Genomic DNA, 19227 nt, shown 5'->3' with positions numbered 1-19227 from the left:
ATGGTGGTTAGCATTTGCTTTAGTTGGACTCTTGACCCTTAACTTTATTAAATTTTCTTTGGCTGCTACATTTGTGTGTATATAAAGCACATTTGTTGAGGCAAAAAAAGCCATGAGAAGATTAGATCAGGTGATATTGGATGTTTAATCATCATGTAATTGTTTGAATCTCTGATCTTATTCTGTGTCTAATGCTTTGATTATATAGGAGTTGTGTTTGTAATGTTATTATATAATAGAAGCCATGTTAATTTACAGCATGAGAGCAATGTTGTTAGTCAAATAACGTTTAGTGCATTAAACTTTTTTTCTCTACATTATTACTTCAAGAATCAGTGTATGACTCTCAACAATGGTGACAATCAATGAAATGCTTCACCACCAATCAAAACTCACCCATATCTCCCAGCATTCATTGCGACATTAATACATTATGCAGCTGGATTTTCTGGATACTTTGTTTGATTGTCACCATTGTTGAGATTCATATGCTGTTTCTTGATGTCTGTGTTTGTCTAAGTAATGCCATAGATTCAAGTTTTTGTGCACCAAGTATTTTTTTAAAAACCTATTTTAAATAATAGGTATTTGATAAACACTGCTAGATATACTATAAAATCAAATGACTTCTATTATGAATAAAACAATATTAAAAACACAAGTCCTATATAATCAAAGCATTAGATACTACATAAGATCAGGGTGTTGTGGAAAATTCAGCATTTCTTATAATCATTCGTTTCCAAACTGTTTAATCATATGTTTCTGTGAGGTTTTCTAGCAGCTGAGGAGGGACAGGGAAGCGAGAGGCAATTTAGGTCATAGATGAAGGCCTTTGGGTGTCTCAGGGACAAAGAACAGTGTGACCTGCACCAGGGGGGTAGAAACCAGTCCGAACTAGCTGAAGATAGGGGGTATCTTTCTGGAAATTTACAAGAAACCTGGAAGGAGGAGTTTTTGCCAAGAAACTGTATAAAATGTCTATGTTTTATTATGTCTGATAGGTACACTGTAAAGAGGTTGCTGTAAATTTTACAGTAACTTACTGGCAGCTGGATGCCAGTAAGTTACTGTAAAATGTTTTACAGTATTATTACTGTATTTTCACTTAACAGTATACTGTACCATTTACTGTAATTGCATTTACAGTATTATTACTGTATTTTCACTTACAGTATACTGTATCATTTACTGTATTATTACCGTATTTTCATTTACAGTATTAGTATTAGTATTGTTTTTTTTTTTTTTTTTTTCTCATCATTTAAATTTTCTTTTTTTAATTTATGTTTACCCCACCCCCCAAAAAATCACAATAACTCAAACATTTGTCCTTATAATATTCTTTTTAATCGTTGAACATTTTGTTTTAGAAGTACAAATTACAAATCTTGACCTTTAGGAGCCACTAGCTGAAGAAAAAAGAGGGCAACATCTCCAAAGTCCATAGAATTAATCTCCTGGTGACCATTTGTATCTGTAGCATGGCAAAAACGTACACACACTGAAAAGCAAAACAGGCCTTAAAACAATAAAATACAGTCAAAGTCAGTGTTGTGTTGTTACATTTCAGTAATTTTGCCAGTCAAAGTTGACAAGCTCTGATGAGAAACACTGAGGGTTTCAGGCTGAGGCTTTTCTTTGGACCTTTCCAGATTTCCATCTGATCTGTGCCTTTGGTGTTTGGTGCCATCAGGGTTGACTCTCAGAATGAACCTGCAAACACAAGCAGGGAAAAAATACATAATTTTTTCAGACCGGTGTTGGCAGAATTTTCCCTAACCCTCAAACTTGATGCTGCATGTACTTTGGCGTTAATAAAAGCACTACATCTGATTCTGAATCCACCTACAGTAGTGGTGGGGGAAAAATCGATTCTGTTCAGTGTCGCGATATTTTGCGCACGCAATTATATTGATACAGTAGCGCAAAGTATTACAATAAAGGTTATAAGGCTGTGACGGTGGCAGTTTTTTTTACCACTGCGGTGGTAATGGACCAACTACCTGCAGTGGTTCGGGGGTTATTATGAAAATTGAAATAAAAAAAATGTAGTTTATTCGAGCAAAAAAGTCTTTATTTGAGCAATTCCGTCAAAGAAGCAACACAAAGCCTAAGCATTCAAATACATATCAGTAAATATTATAAACTTACATAATAGAAAAGTTAAATCTATATAAAAAAAAAAAAAAACCTTTCGTTTAATACTTCCACACAAAGACATGTGATTCCACATGAAGCCATACCGCTCTGTGCTTTGAGAGGGATGACACGAGGAGGAAAGAGACCATCGATCTATTTTCTGATATCTTCATGTTTTCTACTTGTTGTAAAAGGTATGAAAAGTGAATTTAATCTTCCACAAGGGCAAGACATTTAAGCTATGTTTGAAATTGCGCTGCCAAAGAGAGCGAAACTAAAAATCAAATAAACTTGACGTGCCGTACATGTCTAATAACAAGAAAAAACTGTGTTGAAATGAATCTGACGTGCAAGTAAAAATGTAGGCTATCTGTCCTACAACGTTTTTCTACTTTACCACAGTAAAGAATGTGAATGTAATAGGCCTAAATAAAAGCGAACCAAGGAAGAAACGTTTATAATCCCCTTCGAAATTGAGACGTAAGTGAAGATTTTGGGAAAAAAACAAGGTATTACATGCAGGGATGAGTCACAATTTTTGGATATTCGATTAGTTTATTTAATTATAGAATTATAGTATATCGAATAGGTTGTGTAATTATTCTCTAAAATAAAATCTCCATGTTTTTGGTGCTAATGCGGTGGTGACGCGTTCATATAATTACGTTCTGTAATAAGGTCCTGTGTCCTGAATGTTCAAGGACAAAGTTTTTGCACTAGCCTCCAGTAAATGTGTAGAAGATGTTCACAGATTTAATGTGACATTTGAAGTGAGTTGAGCATTCTTATTTTTTGTAATGTCTTTGAATAATATGGGGGACATGAATCGCAATATATCGCAGAATCGAATCGCAATACTTGCTGTATCGCAATGTTAGGAAGCGCAATAATATTGAATTGTGGCCCAAATATCGCAATACTATCGAATCATCAAATTTTTGCCAATTTCCACCCCTAACCTACAGGGATGGTATTACCCCATAATACATTACATTAAAATCATTAAAGCTTCATTCTTTTTCAATACATTCCTGTAGCTTAGATTTCCAGGGAATGGATAATTTAAATTAAACTTAATACAATGTAAGTTGCTTTGGATAAAAGTGACTTCCAAATGCATGCATGTAAATGTAATGTAAAAAAAATATATATATATATATATATATATATTGGTTTACCTGATTCTGCATTCGACAAAATAGACAGCTAATACTGAAGAGTCGTCTGTTAGCAGTTGTAACTGGATGATGATTCTGCCCTTCATTGTCAGCATCCATGTTTTTGCTTTGAGAACAGACTCTCCTGAAACAGACAAAGTCACAGCAGCCTTTTAGTGTTATAGTTTACAGAAAAAAACTAAAATACAATAACAGAACTTATTACTAACAACAATAACATGTGGGGTGAAGATGAGGTAAGATATAATGTTGTATGGTGTTTATAGTTTTTAATCAATTAAACAACATTAAAAATATTAGTTAGCAAAACTTTGCTATATTGATAATGGTATATTGCTAACCCTTTCCTCCTCCTTCTCCTCTTCCTCCTCCAACGTCAACCCGTTCTGTGTATTAGTGGAGAGCGTCAGCAGTGATGTACAGTCCGGAGGGAATGGCCGCTGCAAATTCAAAATAAAGAACAGAAAAGAACATGTTTGCCTGCTTAACTAATGCATACTTCAGCTAATTTAGTTGATGTCATCTTACTCACCTGTAGATGTTATCACCATTACGAAGGCAATCACAAAAAAGACTCCAAAATACACCTCCGACATTTCAGACGACATAATTCAGACCACAAACTTGAAAATAAAACAAAAGATGAAATTAACAATGGTGTTGGATAAAGGGTTAGTTTACTCAAAATTGTAAATTCTGTCACCATTTACTCACCCTCAACTTGTTCATAACTTCCATTAAATTATTTAATGTGCTGTATACAAAAGAAGATCTTTTAAAGAACATGAGCAACCAAACAGTTACTGGTCCCCATTGACATCCAAAGTATTTTTTCTATTATAGAAGTCCATGCGGACCAGCCACTATTTACCAACATTATTCAAAATATCTTATTTTATGTTCAGACGAAAGAACTTCATGCAGGTTTAGAACACGTTGTGGGCGAGTAAATTATGACATACATAATTTTCTGTTTAAGGTGTACTACGTTATCCCTTTAACTTAGTTTTACTCAGTATTTACGTTGTACATCTGCCAAAAAGTTGTGAAAGAGGAGACAGAACATACCAAAGTTATTATGCTTCTCTGTTTAATAAGTTTACTTCGGCTAATTTAGGTGAAGTTGACCATAACGTTACATACCAGTTGATGTTATCACAATGAAAAGGCTCCAACACACTCCATCGTTGCAGATGGCATTATCCAGATCACAAACCTGAAAATAAATCATATAGGCCTACGTGAAAATATTGTTTAAAACCCGCACTTTAACAAGGGTTTCGTCTATCTCACTTTACCTCAGTATTTCACGTTGAGTTCGCTGTTAGCTCGGTGTCGTAGAAATTTTAAACTGTATATTAAACTAATCATGTTTCTAACATCTAACCTTATTTAACATCTAACATTGGAACAGGATGTACTGTACGAAACCAATGGAAAACTTGTGTCTTTGACTGTGTGCGTATCTATTTTTTTACAGTCTATGGTGCGTATGTATGTAAAAATAACACAGTTTTGGGAAATGAAACTAGACGGTCTGTTAGGATCTTGTGATCACAGATGAAGTCACCACAAGATCAGAGTTTGCTTTACCTAGTAACAGAGGGGTTTGCATATGAAGAACCAATCAAATAGTGGGGAAATTATGTAATGCAGCCTGACATTTATGTCATACCTCTATACTATAAAAACTGTTGTATATGTGTTTTACGGTGGGATTCTCAATGGAATTTGCAAGAGATCCTCCGGCCTTGATTCTTCTTCGGAGAGTTCTCTGAGAACTGCTCGAAGACTCTCCCGGCCGTTATTAAAGCATTTAGAGGACATTTGCTGAAAGTCTGTCTGTTCATTTCTGCTGCGCAGCAGGTCAGTTTAGGGAATCAAGTAAGTTAGGTTAGTAGACTCGGCCAGTTGTCGATCTGAAGACGCAAGAGCTAGAGTATAAAGGTTATTAAGTGTCGATGAGTAGACGCAACAGTTTTATTATTTATTAAGTGTCGATTAGTAGACGCTCTGTGTCGATGAGTAGACGCAACAGTTTTATTTTAGATAGTTAGGTTAAGGGAAAATTCCTTTACAATCCTTTACATCGGTTAACGTTACCGACGACTCCGCCCGCCTGATGAGCTAACTTGCGTTAAAGAGGCAGAGGAACACACAACCATTATTTTTTATAGTTTTAACTAAAGAATATTTCGGCTAATACAGGTGAACTTAACTTACTCACCAGTTAATATTATCACCGTGACAGCGACCCGGCCGACAGTCAGGAAAAAAGACAGTAATAAAGGCACCAAAAAACCATTCTGACAACAGTCAGGAAAAAAAGGCACTAAAACCATTCAGACGAAAACAAAACGATACATCATGTTAGTTTGCTGTTAACATAAGTAAAAACATTTGAAAATGTTTGTTTTACATAAAATAGAAATTATATACTAACCTTTTTGGTGAGTTACATGATCTTTTGTCCGTGCATTAACTGCCACTTCACCCCTCAAAAAAACACTTGAAAAGAAATCCCTCTTGCCATTGGTCAGTTTTTCGCGGGCAAGTTCACTACTGTAAATTGATTTACAGTAGTGAAGAATTACAGTAGTGACCCTATATTTTCCCATAATCCTTTGCTGTTTACAGTAACATACTGTATACATATTTTACAGTATCTTACTGTACATATTACAGTAAAATACTGTTCAAATTACAGAAATCCGTTACAGTGTATTCTATTTCAAAGCTGGGTGGCTGCGGCTTTTGTGAAAAGAATCCTCATTGAAATAAACCTTTTCTCTTTATTACAGTTTTGTCTCTTGAAAGTTTTCTTACACCTCTGATGCTGTTTGATATTAACTTCTCAAAATTGCCATTACAACTTGGTGTCAGAAGTGGGATCCTGTGCGGATCTTCTTCTCCTGGTCCTGAAGAACGGATTGGGACGGAACTGCAAACCCGGCGGCATCAGGCAGCCGTCTCATACCCCGACGGTTTGAGATAGTGACTCAACAGGTTAAGGGAGAGAGAGCCAATTCCGGCGTTCAGGACCAAGGGAGGAACTCCCACCAGGATCAGAAAGAATCCGCGGCAATTACAGAAAAGAGAAAGCATCTCTGGGTAAGAAACGCAGAACTGTTTTATTGATGTTAAGTGTGATTTGATAATTGTGAGTGAACGTGAACCATATTGGCTGAATTTGCTTTGGGTACGGGCGAGAGGTGATTCAGATAATCACAATTTTTGAGGGAGAAATTGATCTGACAGATTCAGACCGGTTTCTGCCACACTTAGCTCGTTAGTGGACAGGGGTACCACTGGTGATTCAGGTAATCACAGGTGCTGGTTAATTAGTTTTGCTCGAAGTCTCTGTAACCCGAAGAAGTCTTGCAAAGGTGGACGGAAGAGCCACGCCAGATTAATTAGGTGAATAGAAGATTTTGAGTAAAACATAATTACAAAAGCACAGCATATTTGCTGAAACCCGACCGATTTTGGGTGAAATAAGATCGGGTCTGTTGAAGACGTTTGACAGATACTGTAAGACACGTGTCGAAAGTGAAATCCAGAAGGGAAATTCAGCCAAAAATGGGGTCATCTAACAGTAAATTAGATCATTTTTATACACCAATTTTCTGTCAAATGAGAAATAATTATGGTGGTAAATGTATGGTTGACATACAGAAACTGATCAAATATCACGATTTTCCCGAAGCGGGGACCTTGAGTAAAATAAGACTAAATGTAGTAAAAGAGTCAGTAGAAAAGAACGAGGGAAAACAGAGTAGCTGCTGTGTGTGTGTTAAACATGGGTGTAAGAACTGTGAACCGACTATAATGTGTTGGGTAGAAGAGGCTGACAGGCGAGAACGAGAGCAAATACAAAAATAATTGGCATGTAATGTTGAGAATGTTGTGTGTGTAAAAACAGTTCCACTGGAACAGAATGCTACTAATGAACCAAATGTATGTGCTTTTCCACATGTGACTGAGGTGGCAACGGCTCCGCCGCCTGCCTACAATACAGCTCACTACCCAGTAGCAGAGATACCGGCCCTCAGGCTGGACCTCGATCTGGACCGCTTTCCACCGGCCCCGAGAACAGCCCAAGAAGCACGACTTGCAGAAGCACGAGCACAAATTGAACTGGCAGAGGCAGCCCAAAGAGCAGCGCAGGCAGAGACAGATGCAAGAGAAGCGCGAGAGGGGGCAGAGGCCGCAGAGCGAGTGGCACACAGACTAACAGCGCAGTTTCATGCACAGTTACACGGGCGTTTGAGTGCAACGCTGGGGCACGCTACTCACGCTGAAGAGGACAGAAAGGAGAAGAAAAAACCCCTCACAATGGTGGTTATGCAACAACGTTCAAACCCGTTCAAACCCTGCATCTTCCCGTTCAAACCCTGCTAACCGAAGAGGACAGAGAAGAGCTGCTGGAGGGAAAACAAATGGAGCTGTTATGTTTGTGCCACAAATGCCCACTCGCTCTGAGACTGTACAAAATATAGAGTGTGCAAGAAGACGGACACTGGAGCAGCGCGTGTCCCACCATGAAGTCGGATTGAACCGAGGGGGCTGGAGAGCGGTACGGAAAGAGTCCGGTTCTGGGAAGCCATTCTCTGGCTGCAGCAAAGGGAAGTGAAAATATTTTTACTAACACACACACACACGACGCACACACAAACACATACACTGATTTTCTTTCTGCTACCTGCAATGAAAAAACTGCTTGCAAATCTTTTTGTGTGTCTGATGAAACTTTGAGCAAAGCTATGACTGATACTTTGAGCAGTGTTGTGAATGACGAATGTATGAGATTGTACAAAAGTACAGGGTTTCCTGAAATGCCAATTTACCCGTTATTAGTCAAGGGGGTAATTATTGAATTTTTGGTCGATTCTGGTATCAGTCTGTCCACGTTACGACCATGTGATTTACCATGTTTTCTACTGGAAAGTGTAAATTAAATTTGTCCCTCTGTGCTGATTCCTATGGAATTAGCATTGAGGAGACACCACAAATTACTTGTTCCAAATTCGAGCCGAAGTGGGCTTATGAATGGCAGGTGACAGATGTTGATTGGGCAGAGAAAAGATTTTGAAATTGGCAAAAGATCGTACAGACCCAGTCAATACAGAGTTTATGACAAATGACAAAATGCATTGTACATCACATGTCGTAACAGAACGAGATTCAGACTTTGAAAAGATGTGGTTTAATTCTGTGAAGAATGAAAGTGTGAAATTTGACCAGATTTTCTGGACAGAAAGTGTGTGTGCGCATTGGCTGCAGTGTTGACAGAAAGTCAGAAAGCTTGTTATCTTATGTCAGAGAACACCGTCTGCCACTTATCAGTCTCCAAGGCCATAAGCCAGCAGTGGAGAGATGCAGGCCTTTTTGTGAGAGAGTGTCTATCGGCCACAGACTGGGTGAGAGTTGACACACACACAGCAGAGAGTCAGATTATGGGGGCATTTAAATCGAAATGTGACTTTGAGGTTGGGGTTCAGAGAAATGTGACTGCTATTGGGAAAAATGTGACAGGACAGGGAGAGGGGGATATTTCTGCCTCAGAAATTGATATTTCTTTGGCACAAATATCACCAAACTTGTGGGCAAAAAACAAATATGATGTGGGGCTGATAAAAGGTTGTGAGCCAGTTGTAATCACACCAAAATCTGATTTCAGACCATGTAAGGCACAATATCCACTGAAACGTGAAGCAATAGAGGGCATAAAACCAGTGTTTGATGCTCTATTGAAAGAGGGTGTAATTAGGCCTTGTGATGGTTCACAAGTTAGAACCGAAATTAACCGTACCCCTTTCTTATGTTGATGACCTTTTGATCTGTTCAGAAGGTGAGTCTATTTGCAGGGCTGACACTGTGACTCTCCTGAAGCATCTTGAAAGGGAGGGGCACCAGGTCAGCCTTTCAAAGCTGCAGTTTGTGAAACAGGAAGTGACATTCCTGGGGCATGTTATCAAACCAAACAGCAAAGCACTGTCACAGAAAAGGGTGCAGGGCATAAAAGAAGCCCCAAAGCCTGTAACAAAAAACAGTTGCTGTCATTTTTGGGGATGTGTGCTTACTGTCGTACATTCATTCCCAATTATGCCATTTTAGAACAGCCTTTACGAGCCCTGACAACAGGGAAAGGGTTGAAGTCATGTGACAGACTTGTTTGGACAAGTGAAGCTGAGACAGCATTTGATAACATGAAAGCACAATGAGATATCTCGATTGTTAGGCCTTCTGGTTGTAGACCATCCATTGTTTAGATGGTTGATGAAAAGCATGACCTTATGACTTCTGTTCTCCTGTAGACGCATGGTGACCGATGAGAAGGTAGCCTATTTTCAACAAAACTCGACCCCGTGGCAGCGGGATTGCCACACTGTCTCCGGGCGGTGGTGGTAGCTGAACTGGCCCTTAATGGCCTCAAGAGAGTTTGTAGGCTATGCTGATCTGACTTTAGGGGTCTCACATTTGGTGTCTTTGATTTTGCAGGAGCAGAGAACGTCACATTTGTCTACAGCTCGATTGAGGTATCATAAAATTTTGTTTGACATGCGAAATGTCACTGTTAAAAGGTGTGCACACCGCGTCCAGATTTGTTGGACGTTCCGCTTGATAATTGTGACAATGTCCTTTTTGTGGATGGATCTGCGTCGAAGAATCCACAAACAGGACAGAATAACGTAGGTTATGCGGTGACGACTGAATTTGAAACTGTAAGATCTGGCAAATTACCATGTCATTACTCTGCACAGGCAGCTGAATTAGTCGCTTTGACTGAAGCATGTAAACTGATGACTGACAAGTGTGTAACGATTTACACAGACTCGCGTTATGCTTTTGGGGTCACGCATGACTTTGGTGCTCTGTGGAAGCACAGAAATTTTTTTAAGTCAGACGGACGACCAATACTGAACGCTAGGTTAGTATCTGACCTTTTGGAGGCCGTTATGCTGTCAGACAAGATTGCGATTTGTAAATGCGCAGCGCATATTAATGATAAAAGTTTCGTATCAACAGGCAACGCCAGAGCTGATATGGCTGCGAAGGCAGCGGCAACAAACCAGACTGAAGCTGATACCGGTGGCGCCAATTGCGCACAAGTTGACAATAACCTTAACAATGACATTTCTCCTTGTTTACAGAGCATGCAGTCTTTTTCCACAGGAGCTGAGAAAAACAAATGGAAGACGGCAGGCTGCAGCCTTGTTGATGGTGTATGGAGATCTGTTGGTGGACAGCCATGTCTGCCCAGCCATTTTTTCCCACATTAGGCTAAATTAATGCATGGGTGGGACCATGCATTAAAAGAGGGGATGATTATGCAAATGAGAGAATTGTGGTTTACCAAAGGTTTCACAATATATGCTGAGAATTTTTGCAAAAGATGTGTGATTTGCACCGCATATAACATTGCACGGGGCATTAAAACACCACTGGCAAGTCAGCCAGCCCCAGAGGGGCCATTTGAATATTTAATGATTGATTTCATTGAACTAACCCCGTGCGGAAAACAGAAATATTGTTTGGTATATAGTCGTGGATATGTGGTCACGATGGAACACACTGTGCCTAAGACGCTGCCAGCGGGGGCGCTGTTGAGCGTGAAAACCAGACGGTAAAGAACAAATTGGCAAAATGCTGTGAAGAAACAGGACTCTCGTGGGTGAACGCACTCCCCACTGTGTTAATGTACATGAGAATGAGAAAGAGAGTCAAAACAAATTTGAGCCCATTTGAAATCCTCTTTGGTAGACCACCATTCATGGGTATAATGGGGGAAAGAAGGAGGCTTCCATCAACAGATGTGTGTGAGAATGAAATGTTGAATTACTGCAAAGAGATGTCGTGTTTGTGATCTAACAGTTCTGTGCAGGTGAAAGAAATACCAGGGGCAAAGTAGCAGAGACGTTCCTGCACAAAATCAGACCGGGTGATTACGTGGTGATTCGAGACCTCAGGAGAAAGAGCTGGAGGGTGAAACGGTGGCTGGGACCGTTCCAAGTCTTGCTGATCACGCATACGGCGGTGAAGTTCGGAGAACGAGCCACGTGGGTGAATGCCAGTCACTACAGGAGAGTTCCACCCATATCAGGAGAGCAACAGGAGGAGGAACCCCGACGACAAACAACAACAACAACGGCGAAACCTCTCGTGCTGCCAGGGCCACCCGAGATCGAACGGGCCTCTGGAGAGGAGCTGGCCTGGATGAGAGATGAGGGGACAAGCAAAGGTCAGACCGAGACAATTGAAAACTGGGTGGTCAGACTGCAGAATTAAAACCAACCACGAAGAAATCAACTTTAAGTGTCCATTCGATAAACCGTATCAAAGTTCAACGGCGGCAGTTTGGGTTTGTGGTAATATCATATCACCGTTTGCAAAAAGGACTGGTCAGGGTGCTTTTATCCAGCTTTAATGAATGTGGGAACTTCTGTGTATCTGCCAAACAAGGTGGTTGGAGTTAACAAAGAAAATGTTTAGTGAAAACCTTTAGAATATGTTGAATGATTTTCTTTACAACTTATGGAAATTAATGTGCTGCCAATAATAATGATGAAGATTATGATTTGGCTGTTGTGATTGAATCCACACTGGTGGACTGTAAAAGAATACAGAGAACTGCTTATCAGTGGCTGTGTTTACATTCCTGATTGGGACACACTGCTTCAAGGGTGTGCAGTAAGTTGGAGCTGTTTGCAAGCTCAATGATCAAACTATAGGCAAAGAGAGTGTTTTAATTATGGTCAGCGGGGCCAATTAGCCTGTAATTGTAAATGGACACTCAGAAAAGAAAGTGATAACGTGAAAGTGGCATGTATTAATGTGGGTTTGAAAGTAGATCAGTGTTTAAATGACGATATTAAAGTTTTCGTCTGAGAAAGAACTAAGAATGTGAACGCAGTGCTAAAGTAAGTGAAAAGAACGTGCAAGTAAATAAGGGAGAAAAGAAAGTTAAAGAAAAGTTGATAGATGGAAGTCGTAAGAAGAATGGCGGTTAAAAGAAGGTTGAAAGATTTAAGTCTTAAGGGAATCCTTTTGAAGGAAAGTGAATTGATGAATACAGGTTGATGTAAAATTACAGATGACAAAATTACAAAATATTTTAAAAGTACCGGTAACTAAAAGGATGAAAATATGAGAATGAAATGCTTTGATAAGGTTTTAGATGATATAGAATGTATTAGAATGTATCACAAGCGCAGAGTGCTAACCTCCTCAAAGTTAGTGTGAATCCTAATTGCAGATTGATAAACTCCTAGAAAACAAAACATTGAAGTAATTGAGAACTTGACAACTAAAATTGAGATGAAATGTGATCAAATAAGTAAAAGCAGTATTACTGGATTAATAGTTGCTAAATGTAAAATGTGTAGAAAGGCATCTGATTAAACAAACAGCTTGTTAATGTTTTGAACGTGGAGGAATAGTTGACCATGAAAGAACTAAGAGCTGATGTTTTGCTTTCAAAAGATAACCCAGCGGGCACCTTGATGTCAATTTGACATCAAATTGATGTCAAAATTACGTCAAGAAATTGGTCAAAAATGAAAATCAAATTGACGTCAAAGTGTTGATGTCAATTTGACGTCAAGAGTTTGACCTCTGCTGATGTCATTTTGCCAAACAAAAAGGTGAAACGCATGGCCGTACACTTATTACCAGCTTCACTTACACTAACCAGATTTACTTTATTTAATTTCCGGTTTAAATAAATATAATATTTAAATAGTTTAAAATATATTAAACATATTTTGATGACACCATGATGGTGGTTAGCGTTTGCTTTAGTTGTGCTCTTGACCCTTGACTCTTTAATATAAATTTTCTCTGGCTGCTATAACTGTGTGTTTATAAAGCACAACTGTTGTAGCTAAAAAAGCCATCAGAAACTGAGATCAGGAGATGTTGGCTGTTTATTGATGATATCATCATGTAATTGCCTGAATCCCTGATCATGTTCAGTGTCTAATGCTTTGATTATATGGGACTTGTGGTTTAAAAGCGGTTTTATTCATGACAGAAGTAATTTGATTCTACAGCATATCTAGAAGTGTTGTTTATCAAATAATGTACTTGTTTTTTAAAAACTATTTAGTGCACAAAACCCTGTCATCTATGGCATTAATTAGACGCACACAGACATCAAGAAACAGCGTATGAATCTCAACAATGGTGACAATCAAACAAAATATCCAGATAATCAGATCAACTCCAGCTGCATAATTTATTAAAGCTGCAATGCATGCTGGGAGATATGGGTGAGTTTTGATTGGTGGTACCCAGCATGAACTGCAGCATGAAGCATTTCATTGATTGTCACCATTGTTGAGAGTCATACACTGATTCTTGATAGCTAAGTAATAATGTTAACTTTAATGCATTGAATGTTTTTAAAATCCTTTATTAATAAAAAAAACCCCATTATTCTCAAGCTGTTAAATTAAATGGCTTATATTATAATACAACATTAAAATCACAAGTCCTATATAACCAAAGATTAGACACTGAATAAGATCAGTGATTCAGGCAATTACATGATGATATTGTCATCATCTTCAATAAACCGCCAACATCTCCTGATCTCATGGCTTTTTTAGCTACAACAGTTGTGCTTTATAAACACACAGTTATAGCAGCCAGAGAAAATTTTATATTAAAGAGTCAAGGGTCAAGAGCACAACTAAAGCAAACGCTAACCACCATCATGGTGTCATCAAAATATGTTTAATATATTTTAAACTATTTAAATATTATATTTATTTAAACCGGAAATTAAATAAAGTAAATCTGGTTAGTTTTAAGTGAAGCTGGTAATAAGTGTACGGCCATGCGTTTCACCTTTTTGTTTGGCAAAATGACATCAGCAGAGGTCAAACTCTTGACATCAAATTGACATCAACACTTTGACGTCAATTTGATTTTCATTTTTGACCAATTTCTTGACGTAATTTTGACATCAATTTGATGTCAAATTGACATCAAATGCCCACTGGGAAGTGTGTGCTGTGGCTGAGACGTCCAGTGCGACAGAGACACGATCTGAGTGGAAATTTGTAATGTCTAAATTCCCTGATGTGGGCAAAAGGACAAATATAAAAATTATGTTTATTTGAAAACGCATGTAAATTCTGGCAAAGATGCCTTACGCTGGAGTAGAGTTAAAAGATGGAAGATAAAGTTTGATTTTAGAAGTTTATGAGAGTACAGTGTGCCAGTCCTAAATGCCTAAGAGTCTCTCTCATTCAATGTCAGCTAAAAGCTGTTAACTGAGCCTGTGCGATTTAGGGATTGAGAGATGAGTAATATGATATTTTGTTTTTTGTGAAACAGCAGAGATAAGTGGGACTGAGAAAATATTGATGACATTAAGTTGAATCTGCAGACTAACAACTTGATAGAGGAATACTGTTTCAACACAGTTTTAATGAAATTGATGACATGTAGTACAAATTCTTATACTTTTGTGAAGAGTCCTGAAACAAACAGTGAAAAGAGGAGAGCAAACGCTGTAACCAGCTGTGCTCTGAAGCTTTGACTTCAAAGAAATGTGGAGTTGTAAAATGTTGGGGGTATCATGTTGTTTTAATATTCCTGATTATAGTGACAACATAACCAATATCATCGAGCACATGAGGAAAGCTGTAAAAGAGCCGCCTCAAGCTACTGATAGTGAGTGGGTGGGGTGGCTGATGTCTGCATGGTCAGGGTGGTTTTATAGAATAATTCAAACTGTCTTGCCAATTGTGGGTATGGGATTACTGATTCTGTTTTGTTTACCATGCATTATGATGTGTGTTTCCAGCTTAGTGCAGAGATTGATCAGGGCAGGGACGGTTAGCACGCCAGTCCAAGCAGTGAAACTGACTCTGTACCCAATAACTGATGGAGAGCAATGTGATGATTATGACAGCGATGACGTGGATACAGACATGAGTTAAATGTGTTTTCTTTCTTTTTGTTTGCCTTCCTGGGACCAGGAAAGGGATTTTCTAAACTTTGATTGTTTAGGGTTTGATGTCAATGATTGACTGTTCTATTCACTGTTTTTATTATTATTATTGTTTTCATTATTTTTATTTCTTTTTCCATTGTAAGAATGATGATATGTTCAGAAGGGTAAAAACAGCGGTCATCCGTGTTACGAGGTGACGTACAAGTGGAAGGGTTTGAAATGAGGGATTTTTATGTATACTATTTCTTTGCATCTTTTTAAGAGTCAAATTAACCAGTGTTTTATGAATTGATATGTTTTTTCCATACTAATGTGATCTATACTATTTCTTGTTTATACTGAGGTGACTGAGGGTCCGATCTATAGTGTTGGGGATGCAATAACAGTGCTTATTCATCTAGCCCGGTTTCAGAATAAACCTTTACTTGCTTGCTATAACATAGAGGGCCTATCCTGAAAAAAAAACAGCCTGAGCTTTTTCATTCTAAATTTTAATGAAGGTTCAAGTAAATGATCAGGTATATAAAAGTCAGACATGAAGAGTATAACTGTGATGTAGAGACTTGAATCAATTCTGTTCTTGAAATGTAATGATGTAATGATGTTTGATCAAGAAATTAGAAGACAAGGGTAAATTTTCCTTTAATACGTTTATCAGAGAATGATAAAGAGGAGGAATTGTTTTGGAAAATTCAGCATTTCTTATAATCATTCGTTTCCAAACTGTTTAATCATATGTTTCTGTGAGGTTTTCTAGCAGCTGAGGAGGGACAGGGAAGCGAGAGGCAATTTAGGTCGTAGATGAAGGCCTTTGGGTGTCTCAGGGACAAAGAACAGTGTGACCTGCACCAGGGGGGTAGAAACCAGTCCGAACTAGCTGAAGATAGGGGGTATCTTTCTGGAAATTTACAAGAAACCTGGAAGGAGGAGTTCTTTTGCCAAGAAACTGTATAAAATGTCTATGCTTTATTATGTCTGATACACTGTTAACCCTTGCTGTAAAATTCTGACAATATCATACCATTTTCCATTAAAACAGTAATATACCATAGAAAATAAAAGTAGCCTACAGGAATATACTGTGAATTAACAGTGCTCAAAGTCGACACTCAGAGGCTGTTTTCCCAATCACACCCTATACCCTCATTCACTATTCCCTACATTAGTTCACTAATATAGTCCACTTGAATGAAACGAAGTGAGTGAATTGAGAAACTGATGAACACCTGATAAGCAGAATCACTGCAGGACAGAGAAACTAGAACAGAAAAAAGAGAAACACAAAAACTACAACTGACTTCCAGCAACACTGAGTGTGAAACCAGTTTACAAACCAGTTTACGATTATTTCTTTCATACATGTACAAAAGTTCTTGTTGAGAATTAACAGAGATTTAGTTATTAATAAAATTTGTTGTCACCATGATGGAGATCAGTATTTGCTTTAGTTGGTCTCTTGTCCCTGGACTTCTTACCATTAATTTCTCTCTGACTGCTGTAACAGTGAGTTTATAAAACACATTTGTTATGGCAAGAAAAAGTCAAGAGGAAGATGATCAGGTGTTCTTATTTTTTTGTGATGATGTCACAATCATCCTGGACATGTCTGATTTTCAGATTTTTCCTGTATATAGTCATTGAAATTATTGTTATCTCATATTTAGCATATATCTGTGAATCTACTAAATGAAATCAATATTTCTATAATCAGGTCTTCTGAAGAATATTGTAATCATATAGTGCATTCAATTTAATTTTACTCCTGCTTGGCTCAGACACACACAGATATCAACAATCAGCATATGAATCTCAACAATGGTGAAAAGTTTCATGTCGCAATGCATGCTGGGTTCCAGGATAATATAAAACTCCCAGCATGCACTGCTGCATGAATAATAATAATAATAAAAAAGAAATATTGCCACCATTGTTGAGATTCATGTGCTAAATTGTGATATCTCGGTGTTTCTAAAACACAGTGTAGCTCTGTTTCTCTGGTTATGCATCATGTGTTAAAAAAAAAAGAGTCATTGTATCTTATTGCTGCGTTTTCACAGTGGTGCTAATGTAACACTTTTGATTGAGGATTAAACTCTGAATAAGTGAGAATGAATTCCTTAGTGAATAAACAGACAATATGATGATTTTGTCATCATAATCATTATAACTGCAGTCATTCATAAACTGTGTGTGCACAAGTGTGACTTGCAAAAACACAGCTCAAGCAGCAAAAGAAAAACTAATGGTTTAGCATCAGCATCCCAACTAAAGCAAGCACTGATCTCTATAGCGGTAACTTCAAACCAAACATTTTCAATTAAACATCTCAATAACAACTTCTGTATGACAGAAATAAAGTCATACTGGTTAATAATAAGTGTAATAATGTGTAATGGCTGGAAGTCAGTCGTAGTTATTGTGTTTCTCTATTTTCTGTTCTTGTGTTTCTCTTTTCTTCAGTGATTCTGCTTACAATCACTTACATTTTCCCTTAATTATCTCACTGCATCGTTACTTTTTACTCGTAGTGTGGATTTCCCTGTGGGGTTGAAAGGGTTAACTGTGTAAGATAAAAAAGACACACCCACAAAATGTATTTTAACAGTAATAAACTGTAAGTTATAAAACAGGTTTATACTGGCAACACTGTTGCCAGTAGTTTACTGTAAAATTAATTTTTTGGGTCACCATTGTGCAGAAGAGTAGAGCCTGTGCTTCAGTCCAGCAGAAGATCTATAAACATTGATGATTTGCTGCATGTTGCTTTATTTAACAGGCGGTGACTGTGTAGTTGCTGATCCAGTGGAAATCTTTTTATGTACAATAGTTTTTTATTGGTCTCAAATGAAAGAAATTCACAGTAATACTTTGCTCACATTATTAATGCATTATAAATTTTAGTTAATACATTTAAATGACAGTTGGTCAATTTAAGGCAGTCGGTTTCTGCAAGTGTAATTAGTTAACTATAATTTAGTGCATTTTTACAGAAACAAACTAGATTACAGTAAAGAACTGTACAATTAACAGTATTTTACTGGCAACAGTGTTGCCAGTATTTTACTGTAAAAAAACCCGGTAAGGTCTAACAGTGTAGGTATTCTATTTAAAAGCTGGGTGGCTGCGGCTTTTGTGAAAAGAATCCTCATTGAAATAAACCTTTTCTCTTTATTACAGTTTTGTCTCTTGAAAGTTTTCTTACACCTCTGATGCTGTTTGATATTAACTTTGAAAATTGCCATTACAGGTGTACTAACTTATGCACCATGTATTTTAAGGAAGAACATTTATTTATTTACGAAACATTATTCATTCACTAAGAAAATTGGTGTCCTTAAAGGTTGGATTTTTCCTATTTTTTTTAATTAAGGCATTAAGTTCAATTTCCAAAATATGATTTTTTATTCCTATTTTTAGTCAACTTTAGCATGGGTGTATACACTTATGCAAAGCACTGTATATATATATATATATATATATATATATATATATATATATATATATTTTGTGATGGATTTTAATTAATCAACTTTAATTAATCAACTAACATTTGTTTTTCTTGCAGGAATAACATTCATATGCTTTTAATGTTTCCAAAATCTTTGGGGAAAACTTGTGACTGACTGTATGTGTATAAATACAGAAAGGGGAAATGAAACTAGACAGTCTGTTAGAATCTTGTGATTAACAAATGAAGTCATCATTAAAACCTTGTGATAAGTAATCACAAGATCAGAGTTTGCTTTACCTAGTAACAGGGGTTTGCATATGAAGAACCAATCAAATAGTGGGGAAATTATGTAATGCAGCCTGACATTTATACCATACCTCTCTACTATAAAAACTGTGTTATCTGTGCTTTATGGTGGGATTCTCAATGGAATTTGTCTGAGATCCTCCGGCCTTGCTTCTTGGGAGAGATTCCCTGTGAACTGCTCGGGA

The 19227-nt window shown here is 37.6% G+C and overlaps 1 long non-coding RNA gene across 4 annotated transcripts; it reads right to left on the bottom strand.

The window, feature by feature from the left end:
• Positions 1-1273: 1273 nt before the first annotated feature.
• Positions 1274-12876, bottom strand: LOC311286583. 4 transcript variants are annotated; one of them, XR_014626588.1, is made up of 8 exons: positions 5548-12848; positions 5409-5451; positions 4619-4648; positions 4464-4536; positions 3853-3943; positions 3662-3760; positions 3321-3444; positions 1287-1716 (listed from the first exon to the last, which is right to left on the bottom strand). It is a non-coding gene; the product is annotated as an uncharacterized lncRNA (long non-coding RNA). The 4 variants fall into 4 exon arrangements; XR_014626586.1 differs by having other exon boundaries at positions 1274-1716; positions 4619-5451; positions 5548-12876; XR_014626587.1 differs by having other exon boundaries at positions 1274-1716; positions 4619-5447; positions 5548-12876.
• Between the last annotated feature and the right edge of the window lie 6351 nt (positions 12877-19227).

This window comes from Rutilus rutilus, assembly GCF_951802725.1.
Source record: "Rutilus rutilus genome assembly, chromosome: 2".
Taxonomy (NCBI): Eukaryota; Metazoa; Chordata; class Actinopteri; order Cypriniformes; family Leuciscidae; genus Rutilus; species Rutilus rutilus.
This window is presented reverse-complemented; position numbering and strand designations above follow the sequence as displayed.